General features: G+C 41.3%; 1 protein-coding gene across 4 annotated transcripts in view; it reads right to left on the bottom strand.

Annotated features, from left to right (window-relative positions):
• Positions 1–12,281, bottom strand: part of PALLD (palladin, cytoskeletal associated protein) — a 231,866-nt gene that overhangs the window by 145,987 nt on the left and 73,598 nt on the right. The window lies entirely within an intron of this gene.

The raw sequence follows: 12,281 nt of genomic DNA, 5'->3' as shown, positions 1-12,281 counted from the left end.
AGTAGAAACTCTACTTACGACCGCCTCTACTTGGACCCGATCCAAGTCGCGACCACAGCAAACCCAGAAGTAAATACCGGGTTTGCTGCAATTTGCGCACGCACAGAAGCGGCTGCCGCCATCTCCACATGCGTACAAAAGTGCTTCTATCAGTGACCCATTTTGTCTAAAGGACGAGCCACCAGAACGGGTTATGGTGGTAAGTAGAGGTTCCACTGTAATTAGAACTTGTGCAATCTTCTTATAAAGTGGCCATCTTGTGCGAGCAAATCCCACAGAGTAACTATACACTGTGTGGAGAAATCCTTTATTTTGCCTGCCCCGAATACTCAGCTTCCTTGAATGGGCCCAGATTCAAGTACAAGAAAGAAAGAAAAGCCTCTCTATTTCCATTGTCTCAACAAAACTCACTTCATATGCCTCTAGCAAATCCACACTTTACACTCATCTTTCTGAACTGAAAAAGCTCCAAACCTTAACCATGTCAGCCTGCTAGTGCCATTAGGCTCAGAAAAGACTAAGGTTTTATATCACATTCCTTCTGGGTATTGTGCTGCCCTTTACGAAAAAAAGCCTTGCAATGTAAGCTTTCCTATTATATTTCTCTCTCGAGAAAGCAAGACTAGGCAGCTTGTTTTCACGCTGACAGTTTGTGGAGAGCTTAAACAGAACCCAAAATCTGTATCGGAGTTCTGTACTTTTGACTGCAGGCCACCCTCCTTTCCACTATTAGGCTCGGCAGAATTAGATTTGTATAGAATGTATAGAATTACTAATGTATAGAATTACTAATGTTGTTAGCCATAAAGATATTTAGCTCTTTCTTTTTCCCCCTCTTTTTTTTTTTTGGCTCCCCAGCACAGCGAAGCGAACAAAGGTTTGGATGTATGGCAAACAACTTCTCATATTGCTTGATCAGGCAGTAAATTACTGCCAGCTATATTGGGGTTGGGGGTCTACTAATGTAGTGCAATACAGGCTACTCCTATTAATGTTAAAAGGAAATCACGCACATAAGTCTCCCATATATATTTGGGAGGAAAGAAAAACACCATAGTAGCCATATTTCCCACTGGAGTGCAGGGGAAAGATGTCTGTTGATAAGTACAGGTGGCCAGTTACTGCCAATATACACCCCCCAAAAAACAACAACACCCCTCTCCTGAGAAGGCATATTGAAAATTGGAATTATAGTAAAGTTAGGGGATCTGCTAAAGCCACGAATGTTGGAATACACAATGAATATGGCCTGCATAAGCTTTTCCTGTTCCAAATGATATTTAAAGCTGCTGGATGAGCATTTTTGCTTCAGATTAGCCTTGGAAAGCACACATGCATTGTTAGTGTTACGCACCACTGTTTTATTCTTCAGTCACAAAAGAATTCCTTTCCCTCTGCTACATCGACTTGATCTTAAAATCTCCCAAGGTGATTTTAAAATAAATAAATGAAGAGGCATATAGGGATATATAAATGTGTGTGTGTGTTGTGAACGGCATGAGATGGGGGTGATAGTGCAATCACAGAGCAATGAAATCCATGCACACCCATTATGCATTGGATTGTTTAATACCATTGTGGAGGGAGAATCAGCAGAAATATGATGGACGGAATGAAATGCAAAATGTACAGACTTCAATTTCTAAGGTTGCTCCTAGGGATCAAATGTACTCTACAGCACCTCGACACTGACACCCTTTAGCAGTATAGACAAGCCCAGTTGAGACATATGAAACTGGCATTTAGAAACTAGCATTCTTAAACATTTCCAAGTACTTTGTTTCATGTGTTTCCCATTATTTATGCCTGTATGTCCCTACAGGCAGAAAAATCGAATGGAGAGCTCCAATTTACTCACACACATTAGAAAACACACATTTGGCTTTCCAAGCAGTGTTTAATTTGTATTCTGCTTATTATGGCTTCTTTCCAGCTTGCTTATTTAATATATCCCAAATAAAATGCAACATCTTTTTGTTATTGTTTCAATTTAGTCAAACAGGTTTTTTTTTTAAAGAGATGTGACTAAAGTTATTTTGGGTACACTTGATTCCCCTCATTGACCTGGAAGAAATAAAGTTCTCTTATTTCCTTTCTATTCCCTTCCTTTTCAATATTCTCTATGGTTACTTTGGGTGAACTCCAGAGCTATTTAAAAAAACGGGGGGGGGGGGGGCACCAACAACTGGAAGTTTTAGCCATGGACTGCAACAGGATATGGACTTCCTTCACTATTTGTTAGAATAAAGCATGCTATAAAGTAAGAAGAGCTTAAGGGATTAATTTGGTTCTGGGGGCATTCTTTGAAAAGTGTCTAGAGAGAGACTAAATAAGGAAAGACTAGGCAAATAAATTATGAAAGCCAATGGTGATATCACTTTTCTAGAAGCCAATGTTTTGTATTATTTCATGCACAGTCCATTACCTAATTCATTCTTCTTCGCTTTTATTAGTTTTTAAAACCTAGAAATCTCTGTAAGCCACATACAACATTCCAGCAACCTATTTACTATTCTTGTTTTATTCATGTCTGTACCACAAACCCATATAAAAGCACATTTCTGCTGTGAACAAGATCTCAATTAAAACCAAAACATAATAAATTCAAAGCAAAATTAATTAAAGAAACAGAAGTACAGAAAAGGGCAACTAACAAGGTTATGAAAACAGGAAACTCTTTTCGTCAAAAGGCTCGCTGGAACAACCAAGACTTAAATTGGCACCTAAAACTCATTACAGATGGTGAAAGCTTGATATCATTACGCAGAGAGTTCTATGACCCCAGTGCCATCACACCAGATGCACAATTTTGTGTTGAGGACAGTCGGACATTGCCATGCACCATCAGATGGGCCTGAGTCGCAGATTATAAAGACTGCGCAGGGATATGGTCTCTTTCTTGATTTTGTTTTTAAAAGTACATTGACCCCAAGTTGCTTATGGATTTGTGATGAGCTGCAAATGATAAAAATAATCACCACCACCAGTGCTTCAAGACATCATCTTGAGTGAGAGAACTTCAAAATTCTTTGGATGTTATGGTATGCTTTAAAGGAGCATCCTGAAGGTCTTAACAGATCAAAAATATTTTAGATTGTAGAAGTGCCTTAAACAGTGATAGGGAACCTTTGGCCTTCTGGAGGGTGTTGAACTACAACTTCCATCAGCCCCTGCCACCATGGTCAATGTTCTTAGATAAGGGTGCCAGGTGCACTGGGTTACCATAGCAACCCCAGCAAAGTCCAGTGTATATGACTTGTTGAGTCCTTCACCCTCCCACTTGTTCAGGAAATATACCTACATGTAAAGACTGATAGTCTCTAGGGCATTGCTTTCATTATGCCTGCAATCTTGTCCATGTCTTGGTTGTGTCCTGACCTGTTTGCTGTCAGAGTCTGAATCTAAGACTCAGGGGAAGAGACTGTGGGTTTTACACAGCAGTGTAAGCTATCATGGTGATAGTGTTAGAAGATCTGTGCATATATATCTTTACAGAAGAACTGTATACTGTATAGTAGATAGCAGTGTTTAGCTTCGTCTTGTGTCTGGAGACAACGAACACTTTGAACTATGTAGGAGAGGAGCTTTTCCCTTAACCGGAAACTTTGGAAAAAGATGTTCTGCTGGGTGCAGGAAATCTCTGAAGATTCTGCTGGAGTTCCACATACTCTGCTGATAATCACACTGGTTGAGGTATGGTGAACTACCAAATGACTTCCACAAGTCACCAACATGCAGCAGTAGTATTGTCTCCATATTGGACAATAAGTACAAATCTTAATAGATACCCTTCATAAGTTAAGTAGTATTATTACATAGTGGAAAAAAGAAATTTACAAAGTATAGCTGTAGATTTTTATCATCATTTAAAATAGAATGTTTGTAGCAGGTCTATATTAGTGGTAACTAATACATGGTATGGGGGCCTCATACAGCCCATTAAGACCTCACTTTTGGCCCACTAGCTGCAAACTTCATGTACTCAAATTGCCACAGCAATCCATTTGGCAGGAGTCCAAGTCTCCTAACCTGCCCCAAAGGAGCTGAGGATCTTTTTCGAGACTGATCTGTGGCTTCCAATGCAGCTATTTCCAGTGCCCCCAAAATAGGCTTTGCCAAATTGCATACTTCTCTTAGGAGTACTGCAGTTAAACAAGGTGTAGAAATTAGACTTTATTACTATTAGATAAATCTCTCTCACACACAGAGATGCTCACCCTGGTTTGAAAAACAAACACGAAGAAATTAATCAAAATTGGGGCAAAAAGTTCAAGTGAACCATGATTAATGTACATATTTCAAAAGTCACACAGGGTTGTAAGGAATGGAAAATGTGACACAACTGAATACCAAGTTAGGTTAAAATTTTCCATCTGGACGCTCAATAGCATTTTATAAGTAATGACTCCCACAGTTTTGTGGTGGCCATTATAATGGCAGGCTAGGGTGGTGGTTATCATCTAGAAGAAAGATAAGATGGATGTCTTGCATCCTCTATTCCACAATCAACATATTATAGAAGAGTTCTCGGGTAATATGTGGAGACAGGATTATAATGATCCTGCCAAATTTAATTTTGTTTTGACTGGGCAGTTACTTCACTTTTCCACAGCACAGCTAAAAAGAATGACAAACTAAATACACACACATACACAGTGGATGGATAGTGGTATTGAAGTTTGCCTTCTGTCTCTTAGGGCTATCAGGCTTGCCAAAACCAGTTTCTGGACAGATGATGGTAGACTGTCAGCATAATTTCCAATGCAATTTGGAGATCACCAACAAAAAAGACCCAAGTCTACATGTGAATACAAACGTATGTTTGGGGCTCAGAGAATGCTCACAGCACCACAAGCTCTTGTTAATAAACTATGAGATGAGTGTTAATTACTAACTATTAGGTGAGTGAACCAGACTAGTGTACTTTCTCTCTTACTACTACCCTCTGCCTGCCTGCTCAAATTTCCTCTTCCACACCTGACTAGGGAAAGTCAACAAAAGCACCCATGTGTCTTGAGATGATAGCTGCGGTGGGAAGCTTTTGAGGGCTGCTTGTTGGTTATTATACATCCAGAAAGTGAAGGGCCACCATGCAGGCTAGACAAGTTGGTTCTTGTACCAGTCAATTCTGAAGACTATTTGTGAATAATAATTCCCTGTAAAACACAGGTTGCCCCTTGGCATTGGTCTGTCTCTTGTAGTGAGGTACTCCATTACTGCATAATACAGAGATAGGGAACCTTGACGCTCCAGTTGTTAAGAAGACTCCTAATTTCCATCAGCCTCAGCTGGTATGGTCAGCGGCCAAGGATGATAGTGCTGGAGTTCAGAAACATATTGAAGATCACAGGTTCCCCATCCCAGATGTAATGAAAGGAGAAGAGGTCTATGCACTGACTAATCATTGTCATCTGGGAAAATGTACACTCCAGAACCAGAGGGGGATGGTGCTTCAAGCTTCAAATAACTTTGTAAAAGGGTCATTTAAAGGGTTCTGGCAGGGAATAGATGGTCACATTACACTAAGGAGATCTCCTGCCCTTTTGGGTGTTCTCAGCCTCACTTCATTGCAACTGCTGGTAGAGGATGGCTGCGTTAACTGGAGTGGCATGGGAAGCCAGAAGTCAGATGGGAAGGGCAACAACATAGCTATTTATTTAGTCCAGTATTTGTAGAACACTTTTCATCAAGAAAAAAGGATAGCAAAGTTGCTTCCGAAAGCCCAGTAAAAATAAAACAAAAGTTAAATGTGAAACAATTGAAATAAAAACAATAAACCACCTGATAACACCAAAACACCTACAGAATCAGACAACTTTAATGTTTTAAATTCAGAGGTCAGAGAAGCTAATCAGATATACCATAAGCATGAATGATAAAAAATAATAATTAGGTGGCAAGAGAAGCTCATCAAAGACATAGCTGTCCCATGCCACTAGTGAAAGAGTTCCATAACCAGCACACCACCACCAAGAAGGTCTTCTCTTCCATTATCACACCCTGAGCAACATTCACCTGGGTGGGGGTAACAAGCAGGGCCTCTTCCCCTTATCTCAAGGCCCAGGGATGTTGGTCTTCTCAAGTATGTGCTCCCAGATATTTACATCCCAAGTCATTCAGGGCTTTATCAATCAATATAAATTGGGCCTAGTAACAGATAGACAGTCAGATCCACAAAAAACAGGCATTATGAGACTATGTATTGACAACAGTGCTGTTCCAGCTCCTGGGAGAGTTAGCACAACATGGAAATAGATCATAGGAGCTAAAACATAAGGGCTAAGGTCACGTCGCCCTCCCCCCCATAAAATATTTGAGGGGGCAATATTGATGTGCATTGCCATTCAAATGGTGTGTGTGACACATCATGTGATTCATTATGTGTGCTTACCTGCCCCCCATATTTTATTCAAGTTGGCATCCCTGGCTATTGTCAACTTCTCCCAAGTATCTTTAAGTTTCCTACACTGACTGGCAGTTTATGGAAAGTAACCACACTTTAAGCACCACCCCCATTTTGAAGTAAATGTTTCAGTGCTTAATAGATGTGGCAAAAGAGATCTTTGAATGCTCCTCATATAAGAAGTGCCTTGCCGAGTGCCAGTCACAAAACAGCTGCCATTTTGTAGCGTAACGCTAAATTGGCCACACCACACTGATTACACAAATGAACTACATCTCTCTCACCCATGCACACACTTCTACATATACATCTCCCCACTTTGCTCTGCCCAAATATTTCTAATCACACACACAGCACATTTCTCAGCACCCCGACACATCCAGAAAAGCTCCACCACAAGCAAAGGAACTGTTGTCATTTCCAGAACCACCACCACCATTCCCAGAAGCTTGTTGGCAATCCCTGACACATACAATGCATGTAATGAACCTCTGGAAGTGTAACATGTAATTTGCTCCAAGGCTTATTTTATTACCTTTGTCCTACACCCTTATTACATTTTATTGCCTACACCTCTTTCCTAACCCATTCTGCTGAATGTGCAGATCTGGTCAAAGTTGTATGGCGGTTTATGCAGCAAGATTTGGACTATGCCGTTTATGCCTATTGTCTAACGTGTCAGCCTTCCAAACATGCGTAGAATTCATTTCTCATGTGGGGCATGGAATGTGTGGGTCTACCACGAAGAATTGGCAGTGTGCCCATCGTACAAAATATCCTCCAATTGGAAAATCTTTTATACGTTGTTGATGTTGTTGCTAATTTATATACTGCCCTTTGTCGGAAGACCACAGGAAATCTTACAACATGAAACACAAATGTAAACCCATAACAAAAATGTCTTGACAATACTATGATTGAAACAGTTATATAAATACAATTATAACAAAACAATAAAAAACAGATACTCATAACAGCAAGGGCATAGAAAGTAAGGAATAAAATCAGCAGCATGGTATCAAAAAATATAAAACAGTGCACAATTACAGAATCTTCTCTCTATCCCAAAGTAACTCTTAATCCTGGCCCTTACAGACAATGACTGACCTTCTCAGCCCTCACCTGTCAATATTCCTTTCCTCTCCCAGTCTCTCACCCTGGGAGATCTTCATCTCCCTGCACCTCACTCAGGGTACTGCCACCATCTATCTGCCACTTTCATGTGGGTGCAGTCCTTGGTCCCCAATGGCATCCGAAAAAGATGAACAGCAAAGCGGTAATTTCCCCTTCAGGATATTGGCCTATCACTGGGCAGCCCATTGCCTACAGCATACCTGGCATCTCTCCCCACCCTGAGAAATACCCTGAGGGTGGGTTGAATCCAGTTTGCCTGTTTCTATGCAGCAGCAGCAGCCAAGTAACAATTCCACATGTACCAAATTGATCCCTTTCCTTAATATGCTGATTGTCAGCTGTCATCCCCATCAGAATCCATGGAGACTTCTATAATAGAACCTCAAGGGTGGGGTTTGCTGATGAAAGTACAGGTGTTCCTTGTAGAAGGGGAATCACAGGGCCCACAGGGATTGCTTGGCTGATTGCCACAATCAAGAACCCTTCAGCTTGTGCCTCTAGGCTGTGGTTGCCAGCTAAGTACCTGAGGGGTGGGAGGAGCAAACACAAGGTTAAGATACAGGCTGAAGTCTTCCAGGTGTTTCCTTCCCATTCCAGTCCTGCCCTCAACCAAGCAGCCTCAGGTGGTGGCTCCCAGCTAAATAGCTGAGGGTGGGAAAACTTTACCCAAGCCTTCTGACATGATTCAACTCTCTCTCTCCAAGCAATAAAAGAAAGAAAGAACAGTTCAAACAACCTAGCCAAACATTTGTGTTAAAAAAATATATATTGATTGCAGACATGTGGTCTCCATAAGGCAGAAAATTAACACAAAAAATAGTATTTTGTTAAAATGTATATTGCACATTCCCTTTATAAAATCCTATTTAACCAGCTCTGAATTGCTCTGACCACAAAAGTCATTGGTGGCTAACTTTTTCAAGCGCTAGAATATGCTGGAGCAGGCAGATTTGCGCTGGAATTGATTTTTGGGACATTTCCCACTTCCCCCGGGTAAAAAGTCAGAGCGGAATCCAAAGCCTTGAAGGCAGAAAGTGACATCATGGTTCAGTCGGCCTGGGAGGAAACCATCTGAACTGCTATAGCGTCACTGCAAGGTACCACAAACCACAGCTGCTGGATAATACCAGACAGAACAGTGTGGGATTTTTTAAAAAACAAATCAAACTGTAAAGCATATAGATATACCACCACAATCAGCTGGAAGATACATTGGTTAATTACAGCATTCTAAGATGGCCTTGTATTCCTAAACCCAACTATATTTGGAGCAGCAGCCAATCAGTACAGACTAGAGCAGGCATCCCCAACCTTCAGCCCTCCAGATGTTTTGGACTACAATTCCCACCATCCCTGACCACTGGTCCTGTTAGCTAGGGATCATGGGAGTTGTAGGCCAAAACATCTGGAGCGCCGCAGGTTGGGGGTGCCTGGACTAGAGCATTGACCTTGCTATATTTACTGCTAACACATTGTTGTGCACTTCCATAAAAATGTAACCAACACATCAATAAGTAAAACTCCTTAAGTAATTTTACCCTAGTGATCCTGCCAATGTTTTTCTTCTTTTATGGTACCAAGCTACCTCCATCCCCTTAAAAACAGAAGGAGCTTGTCATTCCTACGCCAATTAACCCGCAGTACTATCCCACAGTCCTTGTTGTGACTTTCAGTATTCAACAGGGCACGGGTATCATTTAGAGATGTGGAGGTAAAAAAAAGAAAGAAAAGCTCAGAAATAATGTCATCCCTCCCACCCAATTTGTCTGCTTCCCCTCCTGGACTCTCATAGCATTGCCTCCATAAGTTTGCAAGCTCTCTTCGCATTTGTCAGCCAGCATTGTGCAGTGATGTCATTTCCAAGTGGGCCAAGTATGCTGAATAGGTCAGCAGGCGTAGCATTCAGTCCATTTTTTGTATGGTCAAGGAAATTGGCTGAACCTTGCAAACAAGGTGCAGACATATGCATTACTCTCTGAATTATGTGAGTACACTTGCCAATTTGTAGGTAGATTGCCAGCATTTCTTAAGAGAAGCCCCAATATTAACCACACCTAAAAGTTTAATATAGAGAGATTCAATTCTCTACTCATTAATTTAAGCAAAGCATTCAGGCAATTAATAATTAAGTACTGCAATTGTAAACCCCTGAACAAGCGCATAGCATCTGCTCCCAGAGCAAGAGCAAAATTTGTATTATTAGCCATGTGAGAGTTCCCATTTAGTGTCAAATGACATGTTTAGAACAGTGCACTGTGCAAGCAAAAACAAAGTTAAGGTGAAAGACTACAGCTATCCCCTAAACAGCAGGTTATTTCTACCCTTTAGAATCTAGTTTCTATACCTTAATTGTTTGACTTGCTCCAACTAATGATAAGATTGAACTATTCCACAGCAGTTCAAACAACTAAGATGTAGAAGTTTTAGGACGGACTTTGTGTTCATAAACTGCATACACTCTGCACAGAGAAGATGCCTCGAGTGGGGTGGTCTTGTATTTCATCTGAGGCTCTGTAGATTTATTAGGTGGTGGTGGGGAATCCCAGGTCAGAATTAGTGACCCAGGCTTTGCTCTTTTCCCCACATACTTTTCCTGCGGCTTGCATTTTTGGAGCTGTCTGCTGCTCTATATTTACCTTGGTGCTTTTTGTGCATTCCTGATTTCCATTTGTCATGCACTGTGGTGGTCAGCAATCCGCAGGGGGTGGATTTATAGGGGACCCTACACAGGGCCATTTGTTGCGACTTTCTAGTAGTTTCCAGCTCTAGGAAAATCCAGTTCTTGAAACATGAACTGATTTACAACACAAACCTATGTTTATTTACAAGTAATCAGTGCATTAAAACAGAGCTAACTCCTTAGTGAGTGGTTTTCAGGATATCAGCCTCGCCCTCCCCCAAAGTGAGCAGCATATTTCTCATGCCAGAATTGATATTGCACCTCTGGAAATGGAGGAATTTAAAATATTGCCAGACATAATACCATCTGAAAAGCACAAACTCAGAAAGGACCATTCCAATTTTAGCTCTGAAGAGGAATCTTTGGTAGTTCCAGTCTCCAGTTCCAACAGAGTGAATTCTATCTTATAAATAGACTAAACAACCGCATGCAAGGGAGATGGTTTCCCTCAATGCAGTGACGACATTTGCTGGGTTGGGGGGGGGGAAGCCACTGAAAAGAGAATGAAACTTTAAGCTCCATCCACATTAAATGAGAACTCAAAATCCCCATTAGTAAGCAGCTGATTAGATTAACAGAACACTTGTTCCCTGTGTGCCCCTGCAGAGATCAACAGAAGACGCCAGAATTGTTATTCAGACTTAGATAGGACTACTGAGGAGGAAAGAAGCGAAACAAGCTTTACTCTGACCATTTCCATTCACACTCAATCATGACCTTAACAACACTTGCAGAACAGTTATCAGTTCACAACAGTTTTAAACTCTTTTATGCTTCTCTGTTTGCCTAAGCAGACTAGATTACCATTTTTGTCAAGGGAATTTGGCTGGATTTTGTGGCCAGCACAAACAGCAAGTAGCATTATGACTTTACTGCACATCAGTAATATTAAGACACAGCACTTCCTAAGGGAGATTCTTATTTCATAGATCCAGCCTAGCTGTCAAAGCAGGACAGCAGAGTTAGCATTGTGAAATATTGCTAAGACAACATCCAATTTTCATTTAGAGTCATGAGAGGTTTCTATGATTGTTGCTAAACTTCAACTTAACACAGGAGTCTCTCTGTGTGTTTCTGCACAAAGAAATGCAAACCGAAAGCAATCATTTAATTAACTTGCAGGCCACTGTGGGAACAACAGTTCTTATCTATCAGAGATATATTCCCATTCTCCATCCCACCCCCATACACACATCTATTTTAACTAAGTTGTACTATACAAAAGCAACCACAGGAGTCATGATCTGGGCAGAGAAACCCATCTCTTTAATTTCAAAGGAAAGTTAGGTGGGCATTGAACTTTCTCCCCATGAAATTCAACGGGCCTTTGAAGTATTTCAATCTGGCCTGATTGTGCCCAGCTCTCTTAGCTACTGGTGAAAACATAGGATTTTTTTTAAAAAAAGAAAACTGATGAGGGCAGCGAGTAGCACAAAAGCCTGAATAAGCATTTTTCACTGAACCCTGTGGTTCACTCAAAACAACGCATGCTCAGATATTTTGGTACCTTTATTGGTTTTTTTAGCTTTGTGTAAATCATACTGAGAAGCTGAGAGCGAGGGGGTGCTGGAGAGGAGACAGTGCGGAATGAATGAACAGGCTGCTCTAAAGAATGGCTTATTTGTGACTTTCATTGAGCAGAGTCCTGCAAGGGGAAGTGGGTGGGATGGTGTACATGAACTTCTGTAACTTGTATCAGACAGAATAATACCCGCAGCTCAGGTACTCATCGCTTGTCAGGGGTGGCTAACCGGAGGACATTCAGGTGCTAACCAGGCTAAAACTCCCACTGTCCCCAACCATTAAGCAATGCTGCCTGGATGCAGATAGGTGCTTTACAACCTCTGGAGAGCCAGAGGCATGCGCACACATGCACGCGCACACACCGGCTTAAAGTATTAAACAGTACAACTTCGACAGAACTATCTTATTGCTAGCCAGGAAAGACCCTCCTCCTCCTTTACCAAAAAAGTAAGCTCACTACTCAGAGCCCAATAACAAAGCCCCCCCCCTTTATTTTAGCAACAAGGCAAACGCTGCTGCATCTTTTTTAGCAAAAGCCCT

This window comes from Podarcis melisellensis (genome assembly GCF_964234715.1).
Source record: "Podarcis melisellensis genome assembly, chromosome: 9".
In the NCBI taxonomy this organism is placed as follows: Eukaryota; Metazoa; Chordata; class Lepidosauria; order Squamata; family Lacertidae; genus Podarcis; species Podarcis melisellensis.
This window is presented reverse-complemented; position numbering and strand designations above follow the sequence as displayed.